The sequence below is a fragment of the Balaenoptera borealis genome (genome assembly GCF_965194805.1).
Source record: "Balaenoptera borealis genome assembly, chromosome: 1".
NCBI lineage: Eukaryota > Metazoa > Chordata > Mammalia > Artiodactyla > Balaenopteridae > Balaenoptera > Balaenoptera borealis.
The window spans coordinates 107,728,628-107,740,726 of record NC_138860.1 but is presented as its reverse complement, the minus strand read 5'-3'; positions in this window follow the sequence as shown (position 1 = coordinate 107,740,726).

Genomic DNA, 12,099 nt, shown 5'->3' with positions numbered 1-12,099 from the left:
GAAGGCTCTAGAGCACAGGCTCAGTAGTTGTGGCACATGAGCTTAGTTGCTCCGTGGCACATGAGATCTTCCTGGACCAGGGCTCAAACCCGTGTCCCCTGCATTGGCAGGCGGATTCTGAACCACTGTGGCACCAGGGAAGTCCCTGTCCTCATCTTCTGATGAGTCATTATCCTAAGGATCCCACCTCTTGGGGTCCAGGTTCTCCTGTAAAATAATCATGCACACCTTTGATTGGGGCAGACTACAGCCCGGCATTTTAGTCATCTTACGTGCCATCACTTCAATATGCTCTTCTTTTTGTTGTGTTTTCTTTAACATAATGTCCAATTGGTGGAGCATGCCCTCTGTAATTCTGTAACACCAGAGTCTCTTCAGACTTTTCTGGTTCCCTGCTGAGCCGTAATTCCTTTTCTGTGCTAATCCTTAGCGTGCATAACAAGGGCCATGCTATAGCCTCAGTAGCTTGCTCACTTTCTTTTCTCCACTTTTACTTTCCTACTCCTTCAATTAATATATCTAATAAGCCCTTTGGTGTTTGGGGAGCTTCCTTATACTCATGCACCAGCCCAAAGCATTCCACAGACCTAGCCAGTTCACCCACATGGAAGTGGCTAGCCAGACTGGTGTTTCTCCCACCAAAAACGGGCTTTCCCCCAGCACAACCCCTCTACCCATTCCTGTGTTTTCAGTCTCCTGGCTGGCTTGCCAATTGTCCCAGGTTGGAGGGAATAAAAAACGCCCAATGAAATGACGAGGTATCTTGAGACTGAAAAATGAGGCAGGTAGCTCCATATAGCCAATGGATCAGTTTACTATAGGGTAACTTACATACAGGGTAGGATTGGACAGATGGTGATCCAAAAGCATTTGCAGCTGCACTCCATCTTCACTGCCAAGGGACCATTAGGACAATTTTAAAGTTAACCTAGGGTATGGGGGTACATGCTTGGAAATAGGGAATGCATTCCTAAGTCAAGATTACTGATGGTTAACTAGTCTTGTTGGTGCCAGGAATGCGTCAGTGAAGGTTTTTACCATTATTTGGAGACTAACAGAGCATGGAGGCCATGCTTCATAGACCTAATTATCATCAAACAATATCTATTCATTGCAAAGCCCTTAATGATGAAAGAAGAAGTTTACTATACAGTAAAGTCCTTGGTAGGGTCAGTGGAAAGACAGAAGGAACAGAACAGGCCCAAATGGCATTAGTTATGCTAATGGCTATTCATATCCTCAGAAGACAACTTTAAAGGGCAGGTTCTGATAGGTTTAGAGAAAGAGGGAATGGGGAGAGGTTTAGAGAAAAAGGGAAGTTCGGGGAGAGAATTAAAATGGGAAAGTGGGGGGTACAGAGGAAGTAGAGGCAGTGGAGAGGGAAGGAGGAAGATGGCACCAGAGGTAGGACCTAAGCACAAGCTGGCTGCCTTGCTTCCAGGGACAAAGGAGATGGAGGACAGGAAAGAGAGGCCTCAGAAACCATTTTGTCTTTCTTCCATTGCTTGCCTCAGTTAATTTAAAAATGGTATTTTGTACAGATGCAATTTTAGACTCGATAATATTTGGAAGCCTCAAAATGCTAGTCAAAATAGGCATCCAATTCACTTTTGACAATTTTGAAGCCATAGCTGTCCAATACCATTTTAAGAAAAGTAATTTTGGGGAGTTCAAAAGTTCCCAATAATGTCCTTCAGTGTTCTAAGTTACTTCTGGTTAAGTCAGTCCATTTAGTTAGAAATGCTCATGAGGAGGGACCATGGTTTTTAAACATAAAACCAGCCAGGGTCCCTGAAGGGGGAGTGCCCTCAAAACATTTAGATTACTGAGATCTTATTTCTTAGAGGTTTTTTCTCTAGATCCAAGAAGGAAAAATAATTCTAAATAGCCCAGTTCCAATAGAAACAGGCCAGTTCCAAAACAATTGGACCAAAATCTTAGCAGCACAGTTCCAATAGGAACAGCCTGGTTCCAAAAGAGTCAGGCCAAAGTGCCAAATGAGTACTCACAGAAAGGACAAACCTTCAAAAAAAAGCAGTTCCTGAATAAAGTCTGGAGAGCTTCAGAACACAAAAGGAGCAGAGCTCAAATCCAGGAAAAACTTACCCTCAAACTCCAAGGTCAGCAAGAAAGCAGTGAGCTCAGTGGGCTCTGTGGCTCCCAGCACCTGTTTGCTCACCAGCCTCAGAGTTATTGGGGGTCTTCTCTGGATCCCACTTCGCTGACACCCAATACTGCTGACCTAAAACAATAAAACAGCCAGTTATTTTACCAGCAAAATGGGTTAATTCGAGAACAGCAAAGAATTGCAATTTGGGACATGCAATCTGTGGTGAACCACAGGCAAGTCAGGAGAACATAAGAGATGACAGTTTCTTTTATAGAGGAGAAGGGGGAGTTGGGAGTGACTCATGTAAACAAAGAGTCCTTTGGAGGAAACTGGAAGTTTGTAGTATAGCGGCTTTTCATAGGCTGAGTTGTGACAGTCTTTAATTGGCTGGGCTGTTACCAGGCAAGGACAAATTTTTTCTTCCTCCTGCTGGGTAGCAAAGTAGTAACCTTCTTCCTGTTGGAGATGCTAAAATACATTTCTTCCTGTTGGTTCTGCAATTGAGTGGTAGGGCATGACAGCTCTCCTTTCTGTCCTCCCAATTCCATTTTAAATGAGATTTCTGTTTATTAATTTTTACAATTTAAAAAGATATACCATATGTGTAATTGTAATATTAAAAGAAGAAGAAAGAGAAAATGGAGTAGAAGAAATATATGGAGTAATAATGAGTTTTAAAAATTCAGGAAAGACACTAAACCATAGATCTAGGAAGCTCAGAGACTATGAAGCATTAAAAAGTACCAAAAAAAGAAAAGACAATTCACTGAGGCATATCACACTCAAATTGCACAAAATAAAAGACAAATAGCACATCTATAAAAAGACAGCAATAAGTCAAATTGATATTATGTACCTTTGAAATCACGTGATTGAGAATAGCACTTCACCTCTGTGATCTTCCTGTCATAAACACATTACTTATTCTAATCACAAGAAAAACATCAGACAAATCCCAATTAAGGGACAGTTTACAAAATACCTAACTGGTAATCCTCAAAGTTGTCAAGGTCATCAAAAACAAGGAAAATCTGAGAAACTGTCATACCAAGAGGTACATAAGGCGACATGACTGCTAAATGTAATGTGGTATCTTGGATGGGGTTTTTGAATAGAAAAAAGGACTTTTGAACAACCTGGGGAAACCAAATAAAGTATTGACTTTAGTTAATAACAATTTACCAATATTGGTTCATTAATTGTCATAAAGGTACCATATGGATGTAAGGGTGTGGAGTATATGAGAGCCCTCCACACTATTTTTGCAGTAATTCTTTAAGTCTAAAACTGTTCTAAAATTAAAAATTTAATTTAAAAATTAACTAATATTTCTGGAATTTTTAAATCATTCATTATTTTTAAAGCCTTGAATGATCAAAATGCTAAAACATCGTTTAAAATAGTTTAGGTTTTATTACATGAGGTTAAAGGGAATATTGTTTCAGAACTTATGGTTTGCATGTAAGAAAAGTTCTACAGTGATTGGCAGAAGTTTTCTCAGTATTCACAGTGTGGTATATGGAAAGGAGAGAAGAATGGCTGCAAGATGAAATGAAGCATAGGAGGAAAAAGTAAGAGAATATCAAGGTACACCTTAAGAATAAGAAATAATATAGTGAAACATCATTGATTGAAGTTTGGAATTTGTGATCTGACTGTAACAAAGATTATATCTATACAGCTTTGCACAAGAAATGCTGTTTCACGGGCCTGAGATTTCTTGGCACCATGATCTTTATATCAAAAAACTGATACTGTCAAATGAAGTACTACTAATGAAGCACTGAAGTAATGATTATAATAACATTAGCAGGAACAGCTACTATTACAATAATACATAGTAAATGCTGGCTGTATTCCTTTCTTTTATTCTCACAAGCTTCCTTGCTCCCATTTTTTGTATTATTATTAGTATTATTGCTCCCATTTTTTGATGGGAACAATGAGGCTTAAAAAGTATCACAGTCACATAGTTAGCAAATGTAAAGCCAAAAAAGACCTGTCTGGCTTCCAAATATTAGCACTTTTCATGATACTAGAGAGTCTATAAAAAAGTCAAGTATTAGGGCCCCAGATACAAGTCAGATACATAATGTAAGTGTTCATCGAAGAACAGTATGGGTTATCCTGTCTGGTGGATCGCCTATATTATACTTCTGTTTGACTACATTACCTCAGTGTTTTTAGGGTATCTATATTTGTGACATATTTATAATATATATGTAAATATGTAATTTATCTTTTTCACAGATAAATGTTAAATTTTTTGAACATTCATCAACTAATGATGCCAGATTGGAGGAGGCAGCCCAGAAGTGTACTCACTGCTTACAGTGTAAAGATTTATACTTTATCATTTATTTATTTGCAAGTGGATAATTGAGAGGCTCTCAGTGCTAAATTGTTTGCACTCTGTTAAATGATTTGATGCTGATGGGCCCCAGATGTCCTGAAAATGTTCCCACACCCTTGATGGCTCCCTCCATACACTCATTACTGCTTTAGCATGGCTGAACATATTTACAAATTCTAGGTCACCATCTGCAAAAGATGCTATGTTGTGTCGATTTCAAATAAAAAGTGTGCTTTTATATATTATGAATAATATTATGCCCCTTGAAAAATATGATAGTATTAGAGTATAATGATCACCTGTGTATCTTTGTGGTTTTATCACAAGCTGAAACACCAGGGTATTAGATGGAATGCTAAAGTCAGCAAAATGAGAGTAGGCATAGTTTGTTGGAATGAACGCCCCTGTCCCTACTTCTGTATGGAAACCAGCACCTTGATTTTCCCCATCCAATATTTCCTGTTGCTAAGTTTTAAAAAAACAAAGAGATGAGATAAGAATTATGTCAAGGGTCCAGTGCTGAACACTTAGTAAGTGATTAATAAATGACTAGATGTGTTAGGAAACTAGCATAGTAATTTTGCAAATGTTAGTCAAATGCATTTTAATTTCTCTACAAACCACATTTTTCTTAAACTGCTCATCTCTGAGATCAATTCATTTCCCTAAGAAAAAGATGGATGCGAAGTTAAAAATTATACAGAAATGATTTCTCACTGAGAAAGAATTTCCAGCTCAGCTTTTTGGACTGACCTGTGGTATGGATGGGACTTAGAGGTTGCCACTGCCTCTTCTGAGTTGAAAGCCAGTGGGCATATTATGGGAAGAAGCCAGGTGACCCTGAAGCAGAGGCTGGGGTTATTGTGCCCGTTGAAGGGGCTGAATGGAAGATGAGACAAAAAAGATCCAGGAGGTCCAAAAGCTGAAAAAGGGGCTGAGTTAGTGCCCCAGCTAAGACAAGAGGCATTATAGCATCAGAAATAACAGACTTCTGTCACTAGTACCCATAGGATAATTGGCAACCAGGTAGGCCTTTCATAGCCTTTGGCAATAGGACAGAGTTTTTAATCTCAAACAACTCAACAAAACTTTCTAGTTCAAAATGGATCAAAGCCAGATACTTGGTCTCCTTAACACTAGGTACTAACCAACTGAGCTAACTATAACTGTAGGAAATGCAGACAAATTCCTAGCCAACCTGTGAGGACCTTCAAATACCATTATTGATGTTTCTGACTACTCACCTTTGCAGGGGTATTGAAAAACGCCTGTGCTTTTAGTGTATTTTTTTTTTTTAGATTGCTAAAGAGTAAGAGAACACTATTTAACAAACAAACATAAAGAGGCTTCCATGCATGTGCAATAAATTTTGGTCATAGCATGAGAAGCCTCATTTACAGCTATCAAGCTACATGGAAACTCCAATGCATATAAAAGTGAGGGAGCAACCAACATGCAAAGTCTAAGAGGATTCTTTATTAAATGAAGTGGGCATAGTTAAAAGCATGGATTTTCGCATGCCAGCTGGGCTGCTACAGGTCTGATTATGCAATTTGCACATTAAATTGCCCGGCCCCTTTCTATGCTTTCTTCATTCAAGTTTTGCAAGTGTGTTAGTGAAGTAATCTGATTTTGACATCGAGAATCTTCTAGGTACAGGCTTATCTAATGTCTAAAGTTTTTGGAAATCAATAAGAGATGTTTCAGCCTGTCAAAGTTGTATTGGTTCCACCTAAATGGAGTAGCACTCAATTCAGTAAGGAAAGCTAACAAAATGCAAGCATTAACGTCATATCACTTCTGCATATTAATATAAGAATATAATATAAAATATGTAATAAAATATTAATACATAATATGTTCTATAACATACACGCTATAAGATATATAATAATATTATTTAGTACAATCTCCCTGCCCAAATTTCTTCATTTTTTTCAAGTATATTATAAGAAATTCTGTCAAATGAGTTTCTGAAATCTTGACATAGTCTTTAACATAACTCTGAACCAATATCTGGGAATACTGTTAAAAATAATGTATTCATCTGGCATAACTTAATCACAAAATTTCATGCTGTCACTTCTTTAAATTTTTATAGATATACCATTTTATCAGTTTATAATATTTTCTGTCACAACATCAAGCTCACTGGCTCATAGGTGTCACTAACTTTATCCTTCTTTGAAAATCAGGACAATATATGCTAATCTTTATCATTCCCTCTAGCTGTATTTGACATAGTTTTTCATACATTACCAACATTGGTTTATCAATTTCATTTGAACTCAATAAAATATCAATAAAGTATCGATAAGCTCTTCATTTAACTCTATGGACAAACGTTTGAACAGGAAATGTTTGAGAATAGAGCCCTTTGATATCACCAGATCACAAACCCTTTGGGGATAGACTTAAATATCTAAATTCAATGAGTCAAATGTTCCAATTAACTAGGTTTCAAGTCATTGACTTTCAAACTTTTTGACGGTGAGTTACACTAAGAAATACACTTTACATTGACCTCTTTCCTGTTCTCTTTTACACACACTCCCCCCCAACACACAGAATATGTTTCATCTTACTGTGTATTTTCCTTCTGTTGTATAAAAGCTGCACCCTAAACCCACCAAACTGACTTCACAGCCCACTAATAAGCAAGTCACAATCTATGGTTAGAAAAAACACTGCTCCTAAACATCAGTTTTGCATGTTTTTCTGACTGAACCTGTTATGAAACTAACTATCCCCGTAAAACTGGCTTGAGTTTCTCTCAGTCAAGTTTGGCTAGATTAATCCTCTGGGTTTGGGACACAAGGCTTTTTGAGGCAGGAGCCTGCTGCGTCCCCCTTTGCCTGGCAAAGAAATAAAACTATTCTTTTCTACTTAAAAAAAAAAAAGATTGGCTAGACTATGCTGCAGTAATAAACAACTTCCAAATCTCACTGACTTAAAATTACAGTGATTTGCTTTTCAGTCTTCATGTACTTGGAAAGTTTCTAGGTCATCCTCATATAAGGACCCAAGCTAAAGCAGGTTCTATCTCTGTGTTACCATTATTGCCAAGAAGGAAAAAGAAATATGACATATTTCTCTAAGTTCTCTAAGTTTCCAGTTGGAATTGACACTGTGAGTCATGTCCACTCCCATTTTATTTGCAAAGGAAATCATGTGGACACCCTCATATCAAAGAGATCAGAAATATTTTAATTTACCATATGTCCAAATGGAGGAGAAATCGAATAATCATGAATAGCCCTAATGACTACCACAATCCTTGTAATTACTACTGAGTACAAATGCTCACTTCAGTCAATATATGTCTCCCATCCAATCAAGACATCAAGCTCAAAGGCTAGGATGCTTAGGTAATGCTCAGTGTTGCCTGTGGAATCTGACTCTGCCTTCCATGTTTTGCCTTCTCTGTTATCCCTTTTGGTCACCTCTGAAATAGGTGTTAAAGATTATAACTTGGGGGTTGGAAAGTCAGTGGTCAACATATGTCAGATTCTCTTTTAATGGAGACTGTCTTTTTGACGGTATGAGTTTCTCAAAATAATTGTTTCTTACCTATATTATGTTCAGAGGTATATACAAATCAACACATCTATTGTTTTATTTTTAACATAATTTTCATTATTTCTGTATATATATTTTTGCTTTCTCCATATCCCCCCCCACCATATGTCTCACTCTCTTTAAACACATAGTGACTTTTAATCTCTTTTCTCTAATCAATGTTCTTTCTCCAATTAAGAGGATTTACTGGTTGCCAGTATTGTAATTGGGTCTTTGTTCTGAGATTAACTTAATTCATGGGTTTTAAAAATGGGTGTGAGAGCCGTATTCTTGATTTGATCCTCCTCACAAGGCTTAGTGTTAATCGGTCTTTATTGCTCAAGAGCTTCTTCAGTTTCATCTGTTTCCACTGGGGTTGAAAAGCATGTATCTTTCTAACGCTATGAAAATGCTAAAGTCTGGGCTCTAACCTCCTTCACTTCTGCTTGTGAACTAGCCAGTGCTTTGTTATGCTTCTTTCATTTTTGGTAATGCCTTGTCAAACGCAACCAAGATTAACTCTAACACATGCTGGCATTTTGTTTTTCAATCTCTTCTCCTAGAATTCCAAGTTCATTAGGTACTTGTTTGCCTTCCAAATTATTGCAGGCAACAGGTTGAACAAATATTTTGTGACTTCATAATGTCGGTCACCAGCTTTCCAGCTTGCAATAATAGTTTCTTTACTGTCAACTGAACAGTAAGCAAATTCTATGTATGTAAGTGCAATTTAGGTTCATGTTGTGGCAGAACTCTAATGCTGGTACCAATTTCGGAATCATTCAGTAATGACCACATTAGGCTACAGTGGCTTAGAACCAAAATGGTTCATTTTTCACTCATGCTACACGTCCAGTGCACATCAGCTGGGGACTCTGCTCTGGTTGTCCTCTTCCAAGTACCAGGGCAAATGGGATCCATTTCATGTTTCACAATTGCTAAGGTAGGAAAAGGGAGACGTGAAAATTGTGTACTGGCTCTTAAAACTTTTGCCTAGGTCACATGACAGCTCCTAATTTCAAAAGAGGTAGGGAATTGAAATCACAGTATATGCTCAGAAGGTAGACTCATAAAATGTTAGTGACCAGGCTTAATGACTTTAATGACTTTATATGTGTGCTTCTGGGTAGATACTGTGTTAAACACTGCATATACCTTCTCATTTAATTTTCAAAATAATTGTGCAAATTGAAATCATTATCCATTTTTTTTGTCACGTGGCAACTGAGACTTGGCCAAGGAGAAGACACATTAGTAACTGTCCAAGCCAAACACTGAAACTGGGTTTATTTGTCTCCAATGCTGTTGCTATAAGTTACTTAGATAGAGTGAAATAAGCAAAACTAAATTTTAGAACCATCAGACCCTGGCTCTTCTCTCTGGAGATACTTACTGCTTATCTCCTTCAAGTGTTTGATGCTCTTTAGTCATTCTCTTCATTCTTTTCCAAATATCTTTCTAAATGTTATTGCTCACATCCCCTCGCCCAATATAGTATTAATGAGATTAGGCTAAAAAGTATTGTAACAAATAGATCCTAAGATATTTCTCAATATAATAGATGTTTATTTCTCATTCATATAATAGTACAGGTTTTTATTTCTGTTTATAAAGTGGCTGTCCTCTAGACGTCGATTTAGGGGTCAAACTTTTATATTGTGGCCCCAGAAGACTTGGGGTCATCCGTATTTTGTGGGAGAAGCCTCAGCCAGAAGTTTTAGATCTCAATTCTGCTCAGATGCTGTTGGCAAATATTAATGATATGGCCATATCCAACTATAAGAGAAGCTAGGAAATGTAGTCCTTAGCTGGGCAGCTGCTTGCTAGCTATGACTCTATAACTATAGAAGAGAATAATTGATTTTTTGGATAGCTTATGATCTCTAACACTCACACACACACACACGTGCTCACATATTCTGTACCATCAAAATATGCCTGACATTAATCATTATTACCTTAATGTATATTTTACTCAATATCTCTTCTGAAAAGTTTTCCATGGGAAGTTCTTACATTCAAATTTTAGATGCATTTTGCAAAACCTCTGTTAAATGAGGCCCATGGTCAAGAAATTTGGGAGGTGCTAGTTTAAAGAAAGGAAAACAGATTTTTTTCCCAGAGGATTTTTTGCAGCTTTTAAACGTGTTAATACAAATTATATATCCTTAAGCAATGAATATGACATTTAGTTTTTCCCCAAAATAATTGAACACAAAACTCCTAGAATCACTTTTGTCATTTAGAGTTACTAGGGTACCTAGGGTACCCAGTTTAGGAAACACTGGTTTAGAGGAATTTAAAACTCCAGTTTGAGCTTGAATAAATCAAGACTTGAGAGGGTTCTCAGCCCTGAAATGCTAATGTATAGAAAGACACGTCTCTTCCTATATGTAAAACTAGTATTCTGTAAACTTGTGTCCGCTGTCTTGCATTAGATCACTCTGGAAAGAGGTGCCTCAGAGCCCTGACTCTCTGAACTGCAGAATACCTTCTGTTCTGACAGATGGGGGCCTGACAAGCTCTTGTTGCCATCAGTACAATGCTAATGTGAATTCTCTTTACAGCTTTGAACAGTGTTCTTTTATAGCACCGAAGGACTGGTCTTAGACCCTCAGGAGCGCTACCAAAGAAGTGGATGTCCTCATTTCTGTGAGGTCTCCACCGGGTTCTGTCCTCCCTGTCTGGAGCCAGATAATAAAAATAATCCCCAAAACAAACAAAAGGATTTTGCTTGCTGGCCAAATTTCAGATCAATAGTGCAGTTGGGAAGGAGCCAAGATTCAGTAGCTTGCCTGGTGAGAGAGGCTGCAGATCATTAAAGATGAACAGAGCCGTAAAACACCAACACAATTGGTACAACCGATTGCAGTGCTTTTGGCAGGCTCTGCACAGAGGCCACAGATTGAATGTTCCTGGAAACTAGCACAACGCACTCCACAAACATTGTGGGTGAGGCCCTCTTAAGTCGCCTGCAAGGTAGGCTGGGAAGCGAAGCAGGGAAGCGCTCTTGGCCCCTCTGGACGACTGAGGCTGTATGTCACATAGTGCTTGGGAGCTGTGGGCTTGTCGAAAACAATCCATTTCCATAGCAGCACTTAAACACAAAGGCCTAGGGTCCGTTCATACTTATGCCTGAAAAGAGTTGGCAAATATCAGTTTAACGTCTTGAAGCAATTGTTAGAAATCATAGCTTATAGCTTATCCTAGTCTTTAACCCATGTTATTGTCAATTTGCTAGAAAATGGTAGTCTCCAGGTGAGGACTGGTTATTTCTCAAATCTCAAAATAAATGTATGAATGAATATATAAATGAATGAGTAAAATCTATTCTGAAGCTGAACTTGTATAGAGGGATAGATTGAAAATTCATACCTGTTAGTTCTGGTTGGTACCCCTGACTTTAAGCAAACATTGAATTTCAAAATTAATTATTAATATACAAAAAAAGGTGGAAGTTGCTTAGAAACAGGTTGTTTTCTTTACAAAGGGATTTACCAGAAGATTACTTTTTAAAAATTGAAGTATAATTTATATACAGGAAAACACGCAGATCTTAAGTGACCAAATTGATGAGTTTTGACAAAAGTATATATCCATGTAGCTACACAACACACAAATCAAGATATAGGCCATTTCCATCATCCCCAAAAGTTTTCTCATGCCCCTTTAGAGTCATTTTACCCTCACCCTACCATAGACAATCACTGTTCTGGTTTCTATCCCTGTACATTGTCTGTTTTAACCTTTATGTATTGAAATCATATAGTATGCACTCTTTCAGAATCTGGCTTCTTTAGTTCTTTAGTTTTATGAGATTTGTTAATATTACTGAGTGTTATCAGTATTTCTTTCTTTTTTATTGTTGTGTAGTATTCCACTGTATGACTATATCTCCTATTGATGGACACTTGAATTGTTTCCTGGTTTGATTTATTAAAAACAAAGTTGTTAATGTTATTATATTTATTTTTTATTAAGAGATAATCGACATATAATGTTGTTTTCATTTTAGGTGTATGAAATAATGATTTGATATATGTCTATACTGTGAAATGATTACTGCATAAGTTTAGCT